The sequence below is a fragment of the Dioscorea cayenensis genome, chromosome 4 (genome assembly GCF_009730915.1).
Source record: "Dioscorea cayenensis subsp. rotundata cultivar TDr96_F1 chromosome 4, TDr96_F1_v2_PseudoChromosome.rev07_lg8_w22 25.fasta, whole genome shotgun sequence".
NCBI classification, from domain to species: domain Eukaryota; kingdom Viridiplantae; phylum Streptophyta; class Magnoliopsida; order Dioscoreales; family Dioscoreaceae; genus Dioscorea; species Dioscorea cayenensis.
In genome coordinates, this window is record NC_052474.1 from 21,636,883 (window position 1) to 21,660,516 (window position 23,634).

The window sequence follows — 23,634 nt, forward strand, 5'->3', positions numbered from 1 at the left end:
GATTTATTAATATCACGTATTTTGTCTAAAGTGTTCATTTATAACTCTGAATCAAATTATAAAATTCGTGCAAAATGATGATATAAGGTAGTGTTTGGATTGAGGGAGTGATCCCCAAGGCATGGGGATCATCTCACTTTTTGGTGCATACCCATATTTGGGTATGCACCAATAGGATCAGGGGATGGGAATGAGGGGGCTTCATCCCCTCAAAACCCCATATCGCTCATGCCCTCAAAAATCGAGGGCATGAGCATTCCTTCCCTTTTTCGCTTTTTTTAATTACCAATATACCCTTAATAAATAAAAAAATTATTTTCTATAATACACCCCATACATGTTATAATTAAATTATTTTTTAATTAAATACATCCTATAATTAAATTAATTTATGTCATTAAAAATATTTAATTAGTATAATTAAATAAAAAAATATTTTTTTAAATATTTATTACTCATAATTAAATCATAATTAAAAATAGACTTCAAGATTTCTTTTTAGGAAAGTAGAAATTTTTGTCCATTTTAATTTTCATGAAACCGTAATTAAAAATATATATTTAATTAAATATTTAATCATAAAAAAACTAAATTGGATAATAGTTAAATGGATTAATTATTTTTAATAATTATAATAAAAACATATAATAATTAAATTAGACTTTATTTAAAAATATTTAATTATAATAATAAAAAAATGAATAATTTTTGTTTAAATTATTTTTATAAATTAAAAAAATTAATTATTCTTAAATATAATGTGTTTATAAATTAAAAAAATTAATTATTCTTAAATTAATTTAAAATTTTTATTTAAAAAAATAAATACATCAATAACTCATTTAAATATTATTTATAAAAAAATTGGAGGCATTTAATAATTGTTTCTTTTACAATTAAGATACATTATTTAATTAAAATACTCAGCAGTACAAAAGTAAATTCTACTAAAAATTTTCCCTATCCCTCTCATATTCCTATCCCCATTCCCTTCAACCAAACATTACTTTTTATCCCCATCTCCAATCCCTTTCCCTATTCCTATCCTCATCCCCATCCCCATCCCCTTCCCCTTCCCCATTCCCATATTCTCATTCCCTCTAACCAAACGGGCCCTAAGTGTTTAGGGAGCTGGGCTTCATATCAGTGTACAATTTTAAATAAAAAATAAAAAATAAAACAAAGGAGTAGCTTTCAAAATTTTGTCATTATTTTTTAGGGTGAAAGATAAGAGGTAGGTAGACATTTTGGTGTAAATCATGGCACTAGTGCTTTTAAGTCATTTTCAGGGAATGACCAAAGAGGACAATGTCCTTATCACCATTTATCAAGTCCTTAGCACAATTTTGGAACAGGGTAATTCCGGTATTTCATTCAATATTCAGGGGCATTTCCGTACAATCGTATCAACAATACCCCGACTACACAGTGTACGCTCCCATCTTTGTTGGGCAGAGGACGGTCCACATGTTCGTCCCTTTGATATTCACACCCCATCCTTTCTCAATCTCTACCCCAACATCTAGAGAGATACAAATACTCTTAGGTAGAGATGAAAATGATCATTTTTAAAAATCTATGGCGTGGTAATAACAGATTCTCAAAATCAGAGGTACAAATTAATCTTGTCAGAAATTTACGAGTTTATCTCAAATTTTATTTATTTATTTATTTAATTTATCGAAGGGTTTGTGATCGGATCTCGGAAGGGAAGCGCCGCTCTCGTCGTTTTGGATCATTTTTGCTTCTAAAATCGTCTTGATTCTCCGGTTTGCGCTTCATCTCCTCTGTGTTTGTTGTTGATTTCTTCGTTGTTGATTTTGATTTGTTTTTATGGGTTTTTTTCCTGCATTTTTTGATGATTTTTTTCAATGTTTTTGTGGTTTTGCAGGCTAGGGTTTTGAGTGATCCATCGTCTTGGATCTGAAGCTCTGGAGGTATATATGTGTTTTTTTTTTTTTGTTGTGAATTCTCGGGATTTGTCTTGTATGGATGTTTGTCAGAGATGGTTGTTGTTTTGGAGTTGCTTTTGCAGGTGATGGTGGTGTTGTTGGAGATTCGCTCGGGAGTTGTTTGACAACGAGAGAGAGCACGCTGGTCGGCATTCATGTGATGAGTGGCCATGACTGTGTGTACTGGCGTGCTCCTTCTCGTTGTCACTAGTGCTGCCCGGCGAAATTTTCGTTTTGATGTCTTTTCTTGTGAACCAATGGACTGGCGGCATTGCTTGAATGCCCATTTTAATTAACTCAAGGTGACTATGCTTCCTTCTTTTTTTATTTTTTATTTTTATTTTTTTTATTTTTTTTTTATTTTTTTATGTGCTTAGCAAGGTAGTCAAATCAAGATTCGAATCGTGAATCGAAATTCTAAATTTGTGAATCGAGTATCGTGAATCGAATCGTATCGTAAGATTCGGTTCAACATTTCAAAGTCATATATATATAACATGATTATATAAAAAATAAAAAAATAAAAATTCTAAGTCATGAATTAAATATAAACTAGTTTGGAAGACATTTTCTTAGTTTGAGATCCTGTTTTGAGCTTAGAAGACATTTTCAAGTATTAAGCAAACCTATATATATTTAAAAAAAAACATTAGTTATTTCAAAAATAGTTCAGATTTAGAAATTAATAGAATAATCACAAAAAGATTAAATTATGTTAAAGATTAGTTTTTAAATTATAAAGATTTCTGTCCATAACAAGAGTTTTAAGATAACAAATTAATTTGATATTAAAATTAAAAAAAAAACATTATCTTTTAATTAATCTTTGAATTTGTTTTTGGATAACAAATTTAAAGATTAATTAAATAATCACTAATTTAAAAAACTTTTATAATAATTAAAATAGTTGATCGCATACATTATAATAAAGAATTTAAAAGAAAAAGAGAAGAATGTCAAGAAAGATGAAGATATGGTATAAAATGCCTTTGTTGAGGATGTTGGAATAAAACAACAAAATTTCTCCTTCCTCATATGTTTCTTACTCTTTTTATTCTTCCTTTTCCTTTGATTTTCTTTTTTTTTTAATTCAAAACTTGTATTAACTAGGAATCGTTGATCTTCTCGATTTATATCGATTCGACCGATTCGAGACAGATTCAAACGATTCATTCACGATTCTAGATCAATTTCGATTCTTTTATAAGATTCGAAATGAAAAACGATATGAATCGTAAGATTCGTATCGAGAACCGTACGATTCTAACTACACTAGTGCTTAGTTTGCTGTATTTTATAGTAGTAAATATGGCATCAATCTGGTTGTGTTTTTGTTTAGTGCTTCGAAATATTTGAATTATGTGTCGCAATATTAATAGATTTGCCCATTTGTAATCCATGAAATGTGCTTGCTTTTGTGTTCTTGCTTCCATACCATATTGGTGCCTTAACTGGCCTTGTGAAGATTGCCTTTTGATATTGGCATTATATTTTGCCTCTGATTTCATTTTCAGGCTTCCCATTCTGTACGTATTTCAATGTTAATTTATTTGCTCATTTGCAATCCATGAAAGCTGCTTTTAATTTGTTCTTTTTTCCATATCATATTGCTGCCCTATCATGACTTTTGTAGATTGGATTTTGATATTACCAAGTATATATTGTCTCTGATTTCATTTTCTGGCTAATGCTTTATGTATTTGCATTTTGTGTCTCAATATTGATGGATTTGCTCATTTGCAATCAATGAAATGTGCTTTCTTTTGTGTTCTTACTTCTGTATCTTGTTGATGCTCTAATTGAACTTTTGTAGATTGTCCTTTTATATTCATTAGTATATAATTCCTCTGATTGCCTTTCTTGCTAATGATTTATATATTTTCGTTTTGCATCTCAACCATAATGGATTTGCTCATTTGTCATTCGTGATATGAGATTTTGATAGTATTGAGCTTCTAATGGGGAATCTTGTGTCTACCCTCTAATGATGTTAATTCATGATCTAGTTTGTCTTGTCAATATTGTGTTTGCTTGACAAATGACTAGGTTCAATCTTTGTTTGTGTATTGATGAGTGTATGTGTTTGCGCATGTTGACTGATGGCTTTAGAATCACTGTAGATTAGCATTTTGTTTCTCAAATTAAAATGACTAGTATAAGTAATTTGTGATTTTGTAAGTGCTTGTATCTTTAACTTTTGTCAAAACAATTAAATTTTATCTTATTCATGTTGTCTTTTTACTAAGTTTAATGTGTCCTTCATAGATATTAGATAATGATATTGACATTATGTATCTTTGGCAGCTAACGCCTAGCAACTTTTATGATCAGACACTGAATTTTTGTCACATATAGGTTTCCGTGCATGAAATTTTTGTTCAATACCTCTAGTTGAAAATTATTTGATGCTGAAGTGCTTGATTATGGGCCACACAAAGAGCAGTTGGTGGCCTTGGGTTTGAAAGATAAGATCAGAGTTAAGAAATAGGTTTATGCCAGATATGAATTTCTTAACTCTTGTTAATTTGAATAGTTATACTTGAAGGTGGATGAGTAACCACACAGATTTCTACTGCATGGATAGCAATGACAGAAGATAAGATATGAATTTCTTATCTCTTGTTAATTTGAATGGTTATACTTGAAGGTGGATGAGTAACCACATAGATTTCTACTGCATGGATAGCAATGACAAAGAAGATAAGATATGAATTTCTTATCTCATGTTAATTTGAATGGTTATACTTGAAGGTGGATGAGTAACCACATAGATTTCTACTGCATGGATAGCAATGACAAAGAAGACATTATTGCTAACATTCATTCAGTGTGCCAATGTAGAGTATTGTTAGCATGATTGTTGGATTTAAATACATATATATATATTTTTAATATTTCATGAATATTTATTGTTTTATGACCATTGAATATTTATTCATAGATATAGCAGTGGAAGGACCATGTTTCTTTGATTTACAAGATTCCTTATTGAGAATTTGTTGAAGATAAACTTGCTTAATGATTAAGGCTAGAATTTTATTAACCAATTATTAGATTATGGATTTACCATGCTCTGACATTGTGCAAGGGAATTGAAAAGGAATGAATTGGTATTGAAGTTTGCATGTGAGTGATTAACATGAACTAAAGAATATCTATAGTAATTTAATCTTGACTCGTCTTGAAAATAACTATTTTTGGAATTGGAATTAGTGTAATTCTCAGACAATTAATGATAAATAATTAGTCCAAATTTCTGAAGCTTGTATGCTGTGCTTTATTAACTTCTGAAAGCCATATATTCATCTCTGGTACCCGGATTTCTTGTATTTAGAGATGATCCTTTCTAAGACTAGCAAGCATTTTGGCTTACATTATGTTCTCTTTTTTCACAAGGACTATGAACGATAAGTGTTTTGGTTTGTCAGAATGTGTTGTTGGGTTTTTCCTGTCACATACTATATTTTTCGGCATTGTGTTATTAAATAGTATAAAGTGCAAAGTGGAGGATGTTTGCATTGATTCTAGGACTGGGATGTGTTGATATTAACCATCTTCGAGACTAGGATTATGTTGCTTGAAACCAAAGCATTTCTTTCATTGATTAAAGTTAAAAGAAATTAGCGTCAATCTTTATAAATTATTGGTTGAAGAAGGCTAAAATCTTGTTATAATATTAACGGAAAGCTAGTTAGAACTTATGGTTTTTGAAAATGCTATATATACATATATATATTAAATAAGTGCTTCTACATGAGTTATATATCTGCATGGATACGTAAGTTATAAGTGCTTTTATGAGTAAATTAAGCATGTATGGTTTTCTTATGTGCATTTCGATGCGTTGTATGTAGAAGTGCTTCAAATGGGTACAGACTGAAGTTTTGTTGGCCATATAGATTTGAATATTTATGAACGCTTGGAAAAAGTTATCATTCTAAGTTATATATATGGAGACAAAGGTTAATGCTGCATTTTTATGAAGAATACTTCGGTCATTAATTAAAGTCAAAAAAAGTTTTTGCATGGGTGGTTAAGTGAAGAAGATGAAGAAATTCTTAAATTAGGAAAGAAGTATATGTTTTTATGTTTATATATAGGGACTGAAATTTTGTTTTTAAATTAGGAAAGAAGTATATGTTTTTATGTTTTTATGGGTGGTTGGTCATTTAAAGTCAAAAAAGTTTTTTTATGGGTGGTTGTGGTGAAATGTTCTTAATACTTACATTTTGAAAAGTATCTCAAAGAGGCCTACAAACTGTCAGAATGACCATATGGATGCCATACCTACTTCCGTACTAGAGCCTTATCTCTAGAGGATTCTTTTGTATTGAAAAGTAACATGGATTGTAGTCTTGGAAATTGGGCGGCCAATCTCAGAGCTTCTTGGCAGTAATGGCAAAGTTGGTGATGTTGGTTTCTTCTAACTTGATAAATTGGACGAACATGGATGATGGTAGGGGTGATGAAATTGAATTTTAGAAGACCAACTTCATTAAATTAGAGTCCATTAGTTTAACTTCAATACTAGTGCCTGCAAGTATGGGGTGAGGGCTATGACTAATTCCATCATGAAAAACCTGTATGATTTTTTTGATCGCAAAATGTTATGATTGTTGTCTGTCAATAGTGCTAATTTAGTCATATTAGTTATTCCCAGTGTAGTTAGAATCGTACGGTTCTCGATACGAATCTTACGATTCATATCGTTTTTCATCCGTAACGGTTCGAATCTTATAAAAGAATCGAAATTGATCTAGAATCGTGAATGAATCGTTTGAATCTATCTCGAATCGGTCGAATCGATATGAATCGAGAAGATCAACGATTCCTAGTTAATACAAGTTTGAATTAAAAAAATCAAAGGAAAAGGAAGAATAAAAAGAGTAAGAAACTTAAGAGGAAGAAGAAATTTTGTTGTTTTTTTCCAACATCCTAGTATGCGATCAACTATTTTAATTATTATAAAAGTTTTTAAAATTAATGATTATTTAATTAATCTTTAAATTTGTTATCCAAAAACAAATTCAAAGATTAATTAAAAGATAATGCTTTTTTTTAAAATTTTAATATCAAATTAATTTGTTATCTTAAAACTCTTGTTATGGAAAGAAATCTTTTTAATTTAAAAACTAATCTTTAACATAATTTAATCTTTTTATGATTATTCCATTAATTTTTAAATTTGAACTATTTTTGAAATAACTAATGTTTTTTTTAAATATATATAGGTTTGCTTAATACTTGAAAATGTCTTAGGATCTCAAACTAAGAAAATGTCTTCCAAACTAGTTTATATTTAATTCATGACTTAGAATTTTTATTTTTTTATTTTTTATATAATCATGTTATATATATATATATATATATGACTTTGAAATGTTGAACCAAATCTTACGATTCGATTCGATTCACGATACTCGATTCACAAATTTAGAATTTCGATTCACGATTCGAATCTCGATTTGACTACCTTGGTTATTCCAGCCATTAACATCTGGTGTATATGTTTATAATTGAATTTATATGTCATGCCTTACCACATATTTTTGTTGAATGTATTTGGGTTTTAGGGTTACGTAATGGCTTGACATGGTCATGAGTGTCATGGTCTATAACTATTTCTTGTTGTGCCTTTCTCTGTGTAAAAAATATATGTGATTTCTCTTATATAGATGCACACAAAGTGTCTACCAGCAAATTTTTTTAACACATCATTATGTGAAGGCTGCCAAAACTATACTTGTCCATTTAAGCCATATTGATTCTAGGCCACTGTTTGTGTCAATGGCTCTTGATAAATAATTCACTAATCTTGATCCCAAAAACCAGATCGTACAATAATCATTATAGTTTCCTTATTAAAGGCAAGAATAAAATAAAAGTCCTAGGCCAGAATTGCCCATTTGCCCATAACCTCTCTTAAACCCAAATCGGTTGGTCTACCCATATTTTGACAATGAAATGTGAATTCAAACACTCAAAAACTGCACCATTCTAGGCTTCCATAATTCTATAAATAAGAGAATTTTTAATATAAAGAGATAACATAGGTGTAATATCTTATTTGGTTCTTTTATTATTCTTAATGTGTCTCTTTAGTCTCTTTATTTTAATTTACCTTCTTGAGATCTCTACATTATTGAAATGGGAAAAATTCAGACCATTTGGTTTTCCATCCATTCTTGCTGACATGGTTTTTTAAAAATAAAAATATAATTAATAAAATATTTTTAGAAAAAAAATAAATTAAGAGGTGATGAAGGTGTGGTTCTGGCGTGGAAAGGGTTTAAGAGCGTCAAGGAGGAAGAGAAGATGGTAGTGCTGACGGTGACAGCGGCAATGATAGTGAAGAGGTTGAGGGGCTCTGGTGAGGAGGTGGTGGCGATGAGGAACAGGTTGGCGGAGTTGGTATAGCTTGCGAGGAATGCCATGGTGGAGGATGCATGTCACATGCAAATCTCAACCGTTTGATCAATGGGCTCATTGTGATTCAAGGTGAACATTGTCAGATTAAAGGCTAGTTTAGTTTTCTTGTCCACATCGCATGGATGTACTGTTTTATGATGCTCCATCACCACCACCAGACCACGCTAAATTCTGGCACCCATCGGTTGATCAAACCTAACTATTGCCATCTTAAAGATATTGATTCAAGATTCAAATGTTTTCTGCCAATTTCTGGCCTAGCAATAACTATCCAACTGTGTCATCGATGAAACAAATCAGTACCACTATAAGGCTTATGTATCATTGAGTGAGCATGAATTCCAAGAACCCTGGAAATACTACTACCACTATACCTTGTTCTATGGCTTTGAATGGAATATGACTCATCATCATATGTTAAGAGATCATGAGCCCGGTTGATACATTTAGCAAGTGTGTGTTCTCTCTTATGTGTATTTTGGTGTCCTCCAAGAGCTCATGAACTGTAGAATTGGTGATAACAGATGTTGCATGAGAAGACAGTTTTTGGTCTATGTCGATGCTCAAACAAACTTAATACTTGTAGTAGAGCTCAACAATGAAAGGCTTAAATCTAATGAATGATTTTCCTTTCCTTTTTGAACATCAACGCCACCATGAATAATAATATTCTCCTCCATGGTTTGAGCTTGTTGGAATTTTTTGGATTTTGGTGGTGGCAATGCGGTGGATATGAAGAAAAGGGAAGAAGAATAAAAAGAAAAAGGGAAGAGAAGTAGAAGCATGGAATCACTTGTATTCTCCCTTATATAAACAAGCTATGTCTTCTCCACATTGCAATGATCACCACTAATTTATTTTTCTTAATCTTTAAAAAAGCCATGTCATTAGGGGTGGAAGGAAAACCAAATTGCCGTCAAGAGGTGGACTGAATTTACCTGTTTCAATAATACAGGGACCTCATGGGGGCAAATTAAATTGAGGGACTAAAGGGGCACATTGAGTACAATAGAGGGATCATATATGGTATTGCACCGATAATATATGCAAAATTCCTTAGAATCAATAAAAGTACTTATCTACATTTGCAAAAAATGCGTGAATTATAAATGAGATAACATGAGCAAATGAAAATCTGTTTATGTAAATGTATGTGGCAGTTATTTAGGATAAAATTGATTAGTTGGTAGGAAAAAACAGAAAAAAATCAAACAATTTGTGCATCAAATCCTAGATCAACGTGGGAAATTGCACCAGAGAATAGTGAAGTGTTGGAATAAGGAATAAATTTTAATTTTGGGAACTGTATACTTATGTCTGAGCACTGCCTCTTTAGAGATGATCATAACCTTCAATTAGTGAAGCTATTGTCCTATGTGTGTTAACTCTAAATGCAATTACCTGACTTAAATTGATTCAGTGCTGAGATTCATAGTACTCCCCTATTCAGAACCTTAAATTTGCGGATGAGAACTTTGAAGGTAGGGAAATTTGAAAGTTTACGCTAGAAAAGAAATAAGAAATTACGGTATGTCCTTTGGGAAATTCAAGTTATATGTTAAGCTTCTTGGCTTTTCAGTTGTTTGCGGTTGTAGTTAACACTATGGATAGATTAAAAACATTTTTTTTTATGTAGAATTATTATTATACCCTTTCATATAATGCCCTTGCAAGCATAAAGTTGCATATATACCCTAGATAAAATTCAAATTCAACTATTGAATTTTTAATTTGAATAGTTAATATGATCAATGATCACATAAATAATGAGATATAATCCAAAAAATAAAATTAAGGAGCTTATGGGATTTTTTCCTATAAAGAGAAATGAAAATTGTAAATTATAAAATTAAAAAAAAATTTCAATTCTCTAAATTTTTATATCAATCTGCATTCAAATCTAATATAAAGTAAACCATTACATCCAAACTAAACAAAACTACCTGCTAAAAAACAACAATGTTGTTATAGGTGTATAGAAAGGGGTTGCTAGCAAAGAATGTTTGTTTGTCGTCAGATTTGCAGACTTCCTTCTTTTACAAATGAAAATAGAGAATAGACAAATTATAAAATAAAATGGTCAAAGGAACAAAAAATGTTAATGAAATTTTTTGATGTACTAGTGCATCTTTATTAAACACAAATAATGTATCTTTACCTGCATAATTTTTTTAGTCTTGAAGCGTCAAAAGGTGTAAAGAACAAATAAGGTAGGTTGCTTGAGAATTGAAAACAATACCCCGAGTAGCAACATTGTTAATCCATGTGATGATTTTCATGTTAGTGATATGCCATTCACATAGGCATTTTTCGTGATTGGATAAAGCTTTTGCATAACTGTCTTGCTTCTTAGCAAAGATAAGCATAACTAAAGATCTATCTGCATACTTCAACACATTTTTTCCTTCAAGAAAATTGGTTATCATATAAGATCAATAATAATAGTAGAACCATTTAAACAAGCTTTAACAGCTTTAATTTCAACTCCATGGCAAAATAAATCCTTCCGAAGAATTGCTACAATGGCAAAAACACACTGTTGCTACACTGTTGCATTACAATATCATGTTTGGTACGATACCAACACCAAGATCTCTATTTTTTTCATAACTTGGCTTAATGTCAAATGATTTGTAGATGTAGACTATGCAGATTATCCAGATTCTCGCGATTCAACTACTGATTGATGTATGTTTCTTGTGTTGGGAAGTTTCAAAGTGTTTCTCTGCACTCTGATCATTGGAGAATCAGCTCTACTTGGAAGCAAGGATTCAACTCACTCACATACACAGAGCCACTCATAAGGTCTCTTTCTGCTTTTATTTATTCTACACAACACATATTAGTAACTTACATTCAAAAATAAAACCAACGAGTGCCATCATGACACGTACACACATAAAGCAACACACAAGTAACTAACATTAACTGACTCCATACTAATATAGATCTCCATGTTCAGACCATTAACTAGCTCTATCTTCATACGTCTTTCTCTTCCATGCTGCGTACATTTACTGCACCATGCATCATCCACGAGCCTCTCCATTTAACAAGTTGCCACCTCTTAAGTACATCCATGCTTCATTCACGTCTTGACATACCCTCCCTTGATTGAAGTTTGCAGACACCCAGCTGTGCTCTGGTTGTTGTATGCTTCTCCATAGGTAAGGGCTTAGTGAAGATGTCCGCGAACTGACTTTTGGTATCATAATGTTGGAGAGTAATTACACCATCTGCTGTCAGTTCTCTGATAAAATGGTATCTTATATCTATGTGTTTGGATCTGCCGTGGAGTGTTGGATGCTTAGCAATTGATAAGGTGGATTGATTATCACACCACACTATGGTTGGATGGGAAATCTTCACTTCAGAGTTCGTTAGCATTCTACTGAGCCACACTGACTAGCAAGCAACATAAGTAGCGACAATGTACTCAGCCTCAGTGGTTGATAGTACCACAATGTCGTCCTTCTTGGATCCCCACACAATTGCACTAGACCCAAGTAGAAACACCATCCCAGAGGTGCTTCTCCAATCACTCATAGAACCACCCCAAACACTATTTGTAAATCCCTCCAGAACTCTATTTGAATTTTGTGAAAACCATAACCCATATTTAGTAGTGCCTGCCAATTATCTCATTATGCGCTTGGCTGCACATATGTGTTTTTTAGGGGTGTAAACGAGTCGAGCTGAGTATCACCAGGCTCGAGCTCGGCTTGAGTATATTATTCGAAGGCTCGAGTTTGGCTCAAGCTCATTCGAGCCATGTTTTTTGTGCTCGAGCTTGGCTCGCTGAAAAGCTCCGGCTCAAGCTCATTCGAGCCTTTTTGTGCTCGAGCTTGGCTCATTGAAAAGCTCAAGTAGCTCAAGCTCAGCTTGTTTAAGCTTGATTAACCTTTCACTCAACAATCAATCAAACAAACTGAATAAGCAGATTAGTTGTATAAATGCACTAACTTGTCAAGCAAGATACCTCAACAGCCAAGTAGAATCAACAAACTGAATAAGCACCAGATTAATTGTATATATGCACCATCGATATCAAGATTAAAAAATTTCGAGCAAACAAAATGAGATTTGATTCAATCTGTAAATAAAATTTCCATCTCTGTCAACTCCATTCCCTTATAAACAACACAATAGCTTGATCACGCAACAGGCAGGGCAAAAGGAGTATAACACATGAAGTTAGGACACACGAATATTGAGCATGTGATAGGATATGCATTACATCAAAAAGACCCGTCTCTTACAAAGCATCAGTCTAGACTTTGGAATCCAATGCCAAGGGTTTCTTTTTTCCTTAAGACCCTGAAAAACATCATATTAAGGTTCATAACAAATGCTAATGGAGAGATTTATATTGATAGTACTTAAAAAGTTAAGCTTGTGAAGGCATAGAATTTTATCATTTTACATGATGAGCAAGATCGGATTGGTTCTAGAGTAACTTCGACAGAATTTGGAACCACTAGATCTTCTGATAAGGGAAAGACAGTAAGATTACCACGTTGATTACTTGATCCCCACATACTAGAACCTAAAAGATGTATTTAATTGATCATTTAACTAACACAAATTCTGAAACGGCTTAAGTATAGTTTAATATTTTTTGACACAAAAAAGCAAAGAATTTCATCAAACAAGCACCTGAACAAAGAGATACATACATAATTATACATACACACACTAACAGACCAATCACTATGTTAGTATTGATAGATGCATCAAAATTGAACTTTGAACAATTAAAACAAGATAACCTCCGCACTAATTGATACATCTAGACACATAATCTGTGTCGTAAAACATGTTGTGAACACTGCAATAAGAGATACAGCTTGGTCCCCAATCCCATTAACTTTGTTGGCATCTAATTCCAAAGTGTTATCAATTTTCCACAACTTCTTGAAGATAGCATAATAACTGGCCGGCGAGAAAGGAGATGAAGTTTAGGGTGGCGACGCAGTCGTAGGGAAGAGGCAAAGGAAGGGATGATAAAGTCGGCGTGTAGATCACCTGAGAGTTTCCAGAAGCATGCAGAGTCGGCATGTAGATTTCTGGAGGGACGGATCAATGCCGGCAGCGGCGAGAGAGTAGAGGCGGTGGGGAGTTTGACACGAACGGCGAGATGGAGAGGAGTGTCACGGACTCACGGCGAGGGATGTCAAGACGGTCAAGGGTGGCGGAGACGAGGTCGGCGCAAATGACAGAGATCTAAGATTGGGATGACAACGTGACGGGACTAGTCTACTGGGTGGGAGTTATGGCGTGGGAGGCCAGGACTTGGGAGTTGGGAGGAATTTCAATTAGGGTTAGGGTTGATTTGTTGAATAGATTAGAATAATATAAGTAATTTAATATATTGTTTATATACTTATGTATTTTTGTAATTTATATATAAATAATTTAATATTTTATGTATAAAAGCTCGTTTAGGCTCGCGAGCCTCACGAGTTTAGTATTTTTGGGCTCGAGCTCGGTTTGTCAAAACAGCAGGTCGAGCTCGCCTCGGCTTGTGAAAAGTCGAATCGAATTTGAGCACAGACCGAGCCGATCTCGAGTAACTCACGAGTAGCTTGACTCATTTATACCTCTAGTGTTGTTTGCTTGGATTAGATAGAAATCTTAACAAGTTCACTGCAAAACAAACATCGGGGCTAGTGTGTGTTATGTATAGCAATTTTCTAATTGAACAACTAAACGTTCTTGCATCTGCCTTCTCTGGATTCTCCTCAAACAAATGCTTCTCATTCACACCAATTGGTGTTCCTTCAGGATTGTAATTCGCCATACCTAGCTGAGTTAGGAAATCACTCACATACTTCCTCTGAGTGATGAACGTTCCACCTATCATTTGCTTCACTTCAAGTCCCCAAAAATAGTTCATCAGGCTCAGATCAGACATATCAAAAGTGTTTGTCATGTCTACCTTGAATTCTTTGATCATTTTCAATGACGAACTAGTATATATTATATCATCTACATAGATACTCAACAGGAAAATCTTCCTACCTTGAGTCTTCTTGTACATGGTGTGTTTATTCTCACTTCTTGTATATCCAAGCTGTTTAAAATGCATGTCTATCTTGTTGTACCGGGCTCTTGGGGCCTGCTTTTACCCCATACAAGGTCTTCCTCAACTTGTATACCATGTTCTCATTCCTTTTTACAATGTATCCCTTTGGTTGTTCAATGAAAACCTCTTCCATTATCTCCCCATTTAGATGCTGATCTTACATCAAAGTGATACACTTGCCAGGTAGTTCGTGCCGCGAGAGCAAGGAGAATTCTCACCATTTCATCCGTGCCATCTGTGAAAACACTTCTTTATAGTATACTCCGTATTGCTGTGTTTACCCTCGGGAGACCAATCTAGCTTTATGTCTTTGGATCTAACCATCGACTCTGTATTTAGTCTTATAAATCCATTTGATACCCGCTGCTCTTTTATCTGACGGTAATTCGGTTAATTCCCATGTATTATTGCTCTAAATTGCTAACATCTCTGCAGTTATGGATTCTTTGCACCTAACTGCTTCACTAAAACAAAACGGGTTAAGTAACATTCAGTGCGAATGTGCATGAATTATAGATATCAATAAGTGATTTTATCTTCATGGGAGAAGATCCATCCGTGGGTGCTACTCTACGCCTTGATATTTCTTCTATTTCATTAGGGTTTGAACAACATGCATCTCCTGTTGATTCACTCAACTCTGCAACAACATTAGGTGTTGAGTTACCGGTGGTGAGAGAACCCTCGTTTGCAATGCCCATTAACTCCTCAACTGTAATAACCGTTTCCTTTTTTCCAGCATCAGCCCAATCCCAGCACTTACTCTAATGAAACACATTTCTACATACAACCACATTGCATGTAGCTGGATTGTAGGGCTTGTATGCCTTTGTCTCAGGGTTTTGACATTAAAAATGGTTTTTACTCACATCCACTTAATATTAATATTTTGTTAACTAAATTCTTAATGAGGCTTACGTTGTCAAGCAAACAAGCTTAAAAAGCTAGGGTTTAGACATACAACTACATTGCATGTAGCTGGATTGTAGAGCTTGTATGCCTTTGTCTCAGAGCAATAACCCAACAGTATACACTTCTCAAACTTCTCATTCAACTTCAAATGCTTCTGTGCGAGAATTAGGGCAAATACGATGCTTCTAAACATTGTGAGATGACCTACGGATGGCTTCACCCCATGCCACACTTCATATGGCATTCTGTTCTGAATTGCCTGAGTTAGTAATTTATTAATCAAATAAACTGGGGTAGCTATCTCCACCTTAAGCAGACTTCGAGTCATCTCCATCACCGTTCTCTGTTCTTCCTTTCCACCACGCCGTTTTGTTGAGGCGTGTAGGGTACCGTTAACTAACTCCTGATGCCCAACTCTTCATAGTAGTTTCGAAATTCAAGTGACGTCTATTTTCATTAACTAGCTCTATCATACGTTTCTCTTCCATGCTACATTTTCATCCACATCAATATGCATCATCCATGATCGTCTCTATTCAACAATCAGGCACCTCTCAAGCACATCCATGCTTGAAATCACATCTTGACATCTTGGTGATTTATTAATATTATGGTTATGGTGTCTTTTTAGTCAAATGCTACTGTCATGGTAGGGTTATTAGGGTTATTATTAAGTCTTTGTAAAATATTCACAAATGATGTAATTAGTCAAAACCTGCTCTAGGTAAGATGATGTGGCATGACTTGTCACATCAAGTGGTTTCATAAAACCATGGGTATCCACGGTTTTAGAATAGTAATCTCTCCTTCGATATAAGGTTAAGCCTTGTAACCATTTGGGCATGAATGAAAAAGTATTAGCTTGGAATAATTGCTTTGTGTCTTGCTCATCATCTCTCTATTTTCTTCTCATCTCCATGTCTAACCTTTTTTCCTAGCTTCACTTGGTCTATTCTAATAACTCTCACAACCACTTATTTGTAGAAAGCCCTTGTCCCTCTTTCTTGTGGTATCAAAGCCAATAAATTAGTATATGGCGGGGTAAAAGTCTCTTGTCCACATTTATTCACCATGCCACATGATAGTAAAATTATAGTGGTAATGGCAAAGTTCCTAGATATGTACATCACACTTTCCCTTGTCCTTAAAAATGTACTCCATATACCAAAATTGTCAGCTATTCCTAGCTAACATAGGCTAAGTTAGGAAGATTGGTTTGGAATCCCCTAAATGGAGGTATAGAATCAATTCTTTAAATGGAGGCATTTGGATAAAAAGTTTAAAGGTTTAGAAGTGATTTAGTTATTTATGTTTTGTCTTCTAAGTTACTATACAATACTGCATAGTATCAATTCATATGAAGTGAGGAATTTAGTACTTTCTTTCCCATGTCGTATTTTTGCTTTATTTTACTACAAAATTAATGGCTTGAATATTGGGCTTATGAAGCATTTGTTAGCAAGCTAATATGTGTGCTTAGACTTTTGTTTCATGCATTAATGTAACTAGCACTAACTTTAATACTTACGGAGTTTTAGGTTTTGACTTTTGTATTAAGCATGTGTCATATATATTAAGTGCTACATAAAGGGATGATTTTTAGTGGATGAATGTATGAGGAAAGATAGTGGAGAAAACTAATAAAACTTCATCATTACCATCTGTAAGTTTTGAGCTTGGCTGAATTGCCTTGGCTTCGTCTGCAGCAACTGCCTTGACCTCCTGGATCACAGCAACCTTGTCTGTAGAAATTAGCAACCTCACAGACAGAGAACATAGCAAGAAGATAGCTTTTACTAACATTTCCAACCACTCCAAAAGAGAACAGCTACAAGTATATATTACATAGATATAAAACAACTGCTATTCTAGGAATTAATAACTAGACTCAGAAACAGTATAAAAGACAACTAGCATCTTATTAAAGATTCAGTGATTAAAAACATATCTTGCCCACTGTACGGAGCTTCAACTTTGCTCGCAAACAGTGGCGTGCTTTGAGGAAACACTTTCCAGCTGGCATCCCTTCATAGGCCCCATAACCCAGAATATAAATCTGGCCGCGTGTGCAAGAGATACCTGAGACAACTAATAACGCGTCAGTATTCTTTAACATCTACTGGTTCACCTTCTCCATCCTTATGTAATTTTAGTCTATGCTCCATGGGAAGTTTTGATGCATTACAATCATTCATTTTGAACTGTTGCAAGACCTTGTTGGCGTAGACTGATTGTCTGAGCGTGATTTGCTTCTCCTTCTGCTCAACCTCGATGCCCAAATAGTATGACCGAGATCCCAAATCACTCATTTTGAACTCATCCATCATCTGTACCTTAAAGTTTACTCTCTACTTCTCCCCGTGATGACCAGATCATTTACGTGAACTCCGACTATAACCGCAACTCCTTCTTGTCTAGTGTATAAAGCTTGCTCCTGTGTGCATTTCACAAATTTGAGTTTTTTTAGATGATTAACCAAATGTGAATTCCACGCTCTTGGGCTTAACGGAGTCCATACAGTGCCTTTGTCAACTTGTACACCATATGTTCTTTGCTTGGCACCACGAACCCCTCCGGTTGAGTAACATACACCTCCTGTGTTAGAACCCCATCCAGAAAGGCCGATTTCAAGTCCATGTGGTGGACTTCCTAACCCTGGTTGGCTACAATAACTAGTATCACACGTATAGTATCAAGTCTTGCGACTGGTGTAAAAACTTCATCAAAATCCACTCCTTGCCGTTGAACATACCCCTTTGCCACCAACCTTGCCTTATGCTGTAATATGTTGCCCTCTGAGTCTCTTTTAACTTTGTAAATCCATTTCAGTCTAATGGGTTTATGTCTCGGTGGTAATTCAATTAGGGTCCAAGTATCATTTTCTTCAATGGTTTCCACCTCTCTTCATGGCCTGCTCCCATATGGCTTCACCCGTTGCATCACAATAAGAGGTAGGCTCTTTAGTCCCCAATAATAAGAGATCTTAAAAAATTTGTTCTCCTTCGGTTTCTGTATATATATCGTCTATCTATCTGATCTTCCGTCTGTGTCTGGTGTGGTTGCTGTCTCTGGCCCAAAAGACATAGTCCTTCCAGCGAGAGATGTGTTTTAGGTACTTGAAATTGCCCCTTCTTGCAGCGGGAGTTTTTCCCCAGCACCTCTAGTTGCTTCGGATGCTCCAAGCACTAGAGTTATTGTAGTTTCCATCGTGTCCATTATACTTTCCGCCACTGTATTCGCAGTGCGTCCTGAGATCTCAGCCTCTCCTGCTGTTGTTGATACTATGATTTCCGGATAGTTACAGGTATTCACTTCATTGCTTTTACTCTACTCCCACTCCATATTTTCTTGGAATACCACATCCTTACATGTAGTTTGCTGCAGTGTGGATCATATAGGCTATGTGCTTTGCTCCCTTCTTTCAGGCTGAGATACACCATGGATTAACTACGGTCATCGAGCTTCTTAAGGTGTAGCTCCTTCACCTTGGCGTGCGCCATACAACCAAACACTCTCAAATGAGCCAAGTGAGGTTTCTTCAAATGGCTTGCAGTCTCCCAATGCTTTCGTCGGCAAGTAATTTAACAGTTTCACAGCATGCCTCACAGCTTCTCCCCGGAACTTCCCGGGCACATACTTGCTCTTGAGAAGAGATCTCGCGGTATCCATGACAGTACGATTCCTCTTCTCCACTACGCCGTTCTGCTGAGGTGTATACGGCACGGTGAAGTGTCGCTTGATGCCCCATTCATCACACAATTCTGTAAACTCGTTCGATAGAAATTCCCCACCACGGTCCGACCTTACTATTCTTATCCGATGCCCCATCGAGTTCTTTGCTAGGTTTTTAAATTTTTTAAATTCAGAGCACACTTGGCTTTTAGTTCTCACGAAATATACCACATCCAATGAGTACAATCATCTACAATTAGGAAGAAATATTTGTTACCTGCCACGGTGCATGGTATTACAGGTCCGCACATGTCTACATGAAGTAGCTCCAATGGTTCCTTTGTTCTGAAATTTTCCTGGGCCGGGAACGGACTTTTTGCTTGTTTGGCGACGAGGCAACCTTCACATACCTTATTCGGGTGTGTGATCACCGGGAGTCTGAGGGCCATTTGCTTCTCACCCATCAGCTTCAAGGCATGGAAATTTATATGCTCGAGTCTAGCATGCCAGAGCCATGCCGGATTGTCAAAGCTTGCCATGAGACAAGTTGGTTTACATGCTTCTTGTTGGATCTTGTAAAGTCTAATCGACGAGCGTCTCACTGACATCAGTAGTGTCCCATTTCCATCATAGGCTTTCAGAAACTCACCGACTATTTCAACTTCATTGCCGTCCTCCGTCATTTGATCGAGACTTATAATATTGCTGCGAAGTCTTGGTATATAATACTCTTCAGGGAGAACCCGATGATGACTGTTCTTGCACTGAAGCAAGATGGAGCCCTTTCCCATTATTTCTACGATGGAGCCATCTCCAAATTTAAGCGCACCTGTGATGCTTTCATCCAACCTTTGGAACTTTGCATGATGACCTGTCTTATGGTTACTGACTCTATTGTCTAAATACCATATATCAGTGTGGAGTTGTTCCTTTTCGGCATTGTGTAGTTCAGGGATCAGTTCTTCATCATTTAACATCACAACATCTTGCTTTTTCTTCCTCCTCAGTGTCTCCTCCTGTGATATGGTCAACCTGAGAGCTAGTTTTTCATCATGGACGAGGTTGGCCTTCTCTTCTCGTCTCTCACTCCAGCATTCAGAGGCATAATGCCCTAGTTTATCACGATTGAAACATTTAATGTGCCTCTTGTCTCTATTTCCGCTGTTGCTTCCTTCTTGGTGCGACATGCTAGGAATACCGTGACCCCTTCTACCTCGTCCACGACCTCTGCTACGTCCTCTTCCCGAGCTCCACCTCTCTTGACTTCCATTGTTATGTTTCTACTTCTCCTCACCATCCTTTTTTGCGCGCGCACTCCACTCTTCATGAGTTAGCAATAGCTGATCTTCTTGATTGTCTTCCTTCTGTATGTGCTCCTCGTAAGCTTTTAGTCGACCAATGGCATAGCATCCAAATCAAAGAGTTGCTCGAGAGATGCGATAACCTACAGGAATCTATTTGGGGTTGAGCCAAATAGCTTCTTCGTAAGTGTGGCATCATCCATAGTTGCTCCAAGTTCACTGAACTTATTTGCCAAGCCGCTGATTCTTCCGGCGAACTCATCTATAGAGTCAGTCTCCTTCATTCTCAGGGTTTCAAACTCACTTTTGAGTGTTTGAACCCTTGCCTTCTTCACCCTATCCACACCAAGGAACTGGGTTTTAATGCTTTCCCACGCCTCCTTTGCGGATTTCTTCTTGGTAATCAGCAACAAGATATCCTCCGCCACCGCTTGGAAAATGCAAGCACGAGCCATCTTGTCTTTTCTTACATCCATCACCACTCCGGCAGCCAGCTTAATCACTTCCCACACTCCCCGAGCGTCCATATTAGCCTCCATCTTGATCGCCCAGGTGGAGTAATTTGTGGGTGTGAGCATTGGATAGTGCAGCGGTACCATTCCAAACTTTGCTGCCTGTTGTGTGGTGATCACCATGTCTTCAGGCCAAAGATACCTTGCCATGCACCTGATAGCTCTGATACCAGATGTAAGTTTTGAGCTTGGTTGAATTGCCTTGGCTTTGTCCGCAGCAACAGCCTTGACCTCGTGGATCACATCAACCTTCTTTGCCGAAATTAGCAACCTCACAGACAGAGAACACAATAAGAAGATAGCTTTTACTAGGCCTGTTCATTTGGGGGAAATGGGGGAAGTGGGTTGACTTCCCCCACTTCATGTGTTCATTTGTCCTGAAGTGAATTTTGAAATAAACTCACTTCGGCAGTTTTTTTACTGAAGTGGAGGGAAGTGAGTCAATCTATAAAAACTTACTTCCTCTCACTTTCAAAGTTTTTTTTGAACTCATAGAACTTCATATAACACCTAAATTTTCTATTTATATTCTCACTTTTTGACAAATGAACACCAGAAGTGCTAGAAGTGATATCACTTCCTCCCATTTCAGAGAAGTAGCACTTCCCGTATTTCCCCACTTCAGATCACTTTCCCCCAAATGAACATGCCCAACACTTCCAACCACTCTAAAAGAGAACAACTTCAAGTATATATTACATAGATACAAAACAACTGTTATTCTAGAAATTAATAACTAGACTCAGAAACAGTACAAAAGACAACTAGCATCTGATCAAAGATTCAATGATTAAAAACATATCTTACCTACTGTACGGAGCTTCAACTTTGCACACAAATAGTGGCGTGCTTTGAGGAAACACTTTCCAGCCGGCATCCATTCATAGGCCCATAATTCGGAATATAAAGCTCCACAAAACAGAGAATCTATTATGGATTAAAACTCACATCATCATCCTCCTTTTATCTATTTGTGCAACCTATAATTTCCCTTGAAATTTTAGCTATTCAGTTAGAAATTTACACAATTGTATTCTTTTGATTTTGGTTTGAGCAGTGATAGTTTTAGAGGTTTAGGTGATCAACACCGGTATTGGATGACGATGATTGCTATCATGTTAAGGTTGGTCATGGATCCATGGCAGTGTGCTGGTATCCACCAGTTAAAGCTTTGTCAAACTACTGCATCTCTGGCTTTACCTAAATGTGATCTTAACAGCCCTGTAAAACTGATCAAGGTACTCTGAAAATTTATTTTTTACTTTATGCTTCATTTCATAATCTTACTTGAATTTATTTCTTCTGTCTAGGCTTGTTTCTATTGGATGTTGTTGTATACTTTTTTGGCAGCCCCTGATTTTTGGTACAAATCTTGGTACTATGCTAATATGATCATGTCGCTGTCTATTTCAAATCATAATCTGTTTTTTGTGGTTCCTACTTATATTTTGATAGCAAAACCTACTCTTTGATATTAATATTTTTGTTCCTTATTTTTTAAGCACAAATTTGAAGGCTATAATCCTGATGTTATGCGAGTACAGTAGTTTCTATATGTCAGACTTTATCTCATAATTCATCGGCAATGTCATTTAGATCTTGTCTAGGTTTATTCTTATTGCATCTTGGTTTATATTTTGGTGGCAGGCATCTGTTTGGATACTAATCTTGATAGTATGCAAGTACAGTAGTTTCTGTATGTCTTAGACGCCATTTGGATACTAATTTGGATATTAATCTTGCTTACACTTAGTTTTCCTTTTGGAGCCTTTACTTACCAACAATAGCAAAATTACTTCCTACCCTCAAACATGCTGAAGTGCCCCATAATCTCTTCTTTAATTTTATCCTTCCTCTTTAAGTAACTTTAAATGCTTTCACTTGGGTTAAACTGCATTAAATGACCTTTTCCCCCCTTTCTTTATATAATATCTCCGTCATAATCCTATCATTAGATGTTAGATATTTTGTAGCGATAGTGAAAAAACATCTCAATCTTTTTATATCTTTGAGTACTTTCTGGTGGCAGGCCTCTAATCTTTGATGCTTTTTTCAATACTAGGCTAGTAAAGTTTTACTACGTACATATTCAATCTCTCAGTTTATCTTATTGTCTAGACTTTTTTTTTTTTCAAATTAAATATCATGTATATTTTTGTGGCGGGCTTCTTATCTTGAACTTTATTAACTATTTTCTTTGTTTTTGAATGTTGAAGTACGAGGTTGGTCCTTCAAACTATGCACCTTAAAAGATGGGTTATTTAGATGGGTTATTTTCGTCCTTGAATTTAAAGAAAAGTACGTATTTATTGTTCCTCTTTTCTTAGCTTTTCCAAAGCTGCTTAGCTTAGAGGCCAATTGTATAATCTAATCTTTTGTAATACTGAACTGCAGAATGTGTACTTATGACTAAATTGTCAAGGCACTATCATCAGCATTCAGCAGCATTTTGGACAGACAATTATTTAGTACAGATTAAGGTATACAGAAACAAGTAATATTTTGATGCTTTATGAGTGTGGTAATATCTACCCAAACTTTATTGTTGACTCAGTCAATTAGTCCATCCAAAGTTAATAACACCTTTTCTTTCTCATATGCTCTGAAGAATGCATTTTCCATGTTTTGCATGTATTTCTTATGCTCAAGTTATAGAGACCAAAAAGGCATTGGACTTGCACATTACTAAATATGCTTCATAGAAACAGCTAATACAATGGTCATATCTCTAGTTATTATCTTTCTACGTTTACCAGATAGTTTCTTGCTTT

The 23,634-nt window shown here is 35.4% G+C and overlaps 1 long non-coding RNA gene across 3 annotated transcripts; it reads left to right on the plus strand.

Moving 5' to 3' along the window:
- The first annotated feature begins 1,653 nt into the window (after positions 1 to 1,653).
- LOC120258112 lies at positions 1,654 to 23,459 on the plus strand. 3 transcript variants are annotated; one of them, XR_005535955.1, is made up of 8 exons: positions 1,654 to 1,769; positions 1,892 to 1,937; positions 2,036 to 2,254; positions 11,092 to 11,186; positions 21,921 to 22,101; positions 22,174 to 22,238; positions 23,080 to 23,161; positions 23,258 to 23,459. It is a non-coding gene; the product is annotated as an uncharacterized LOC120258112 (long non-coding RNA). The 3 variants fall into 3 exon arrangements; XR_005535954.1 differs by having other exon boundaries at positions 22,174 to 22,226; XR_005535953.1 differs by lacking the exon at positions 22,174 to 22,238.
- The last annotated feature ends 175 nt before the right edge of the window (positions 23,460 to 23,634 follow it).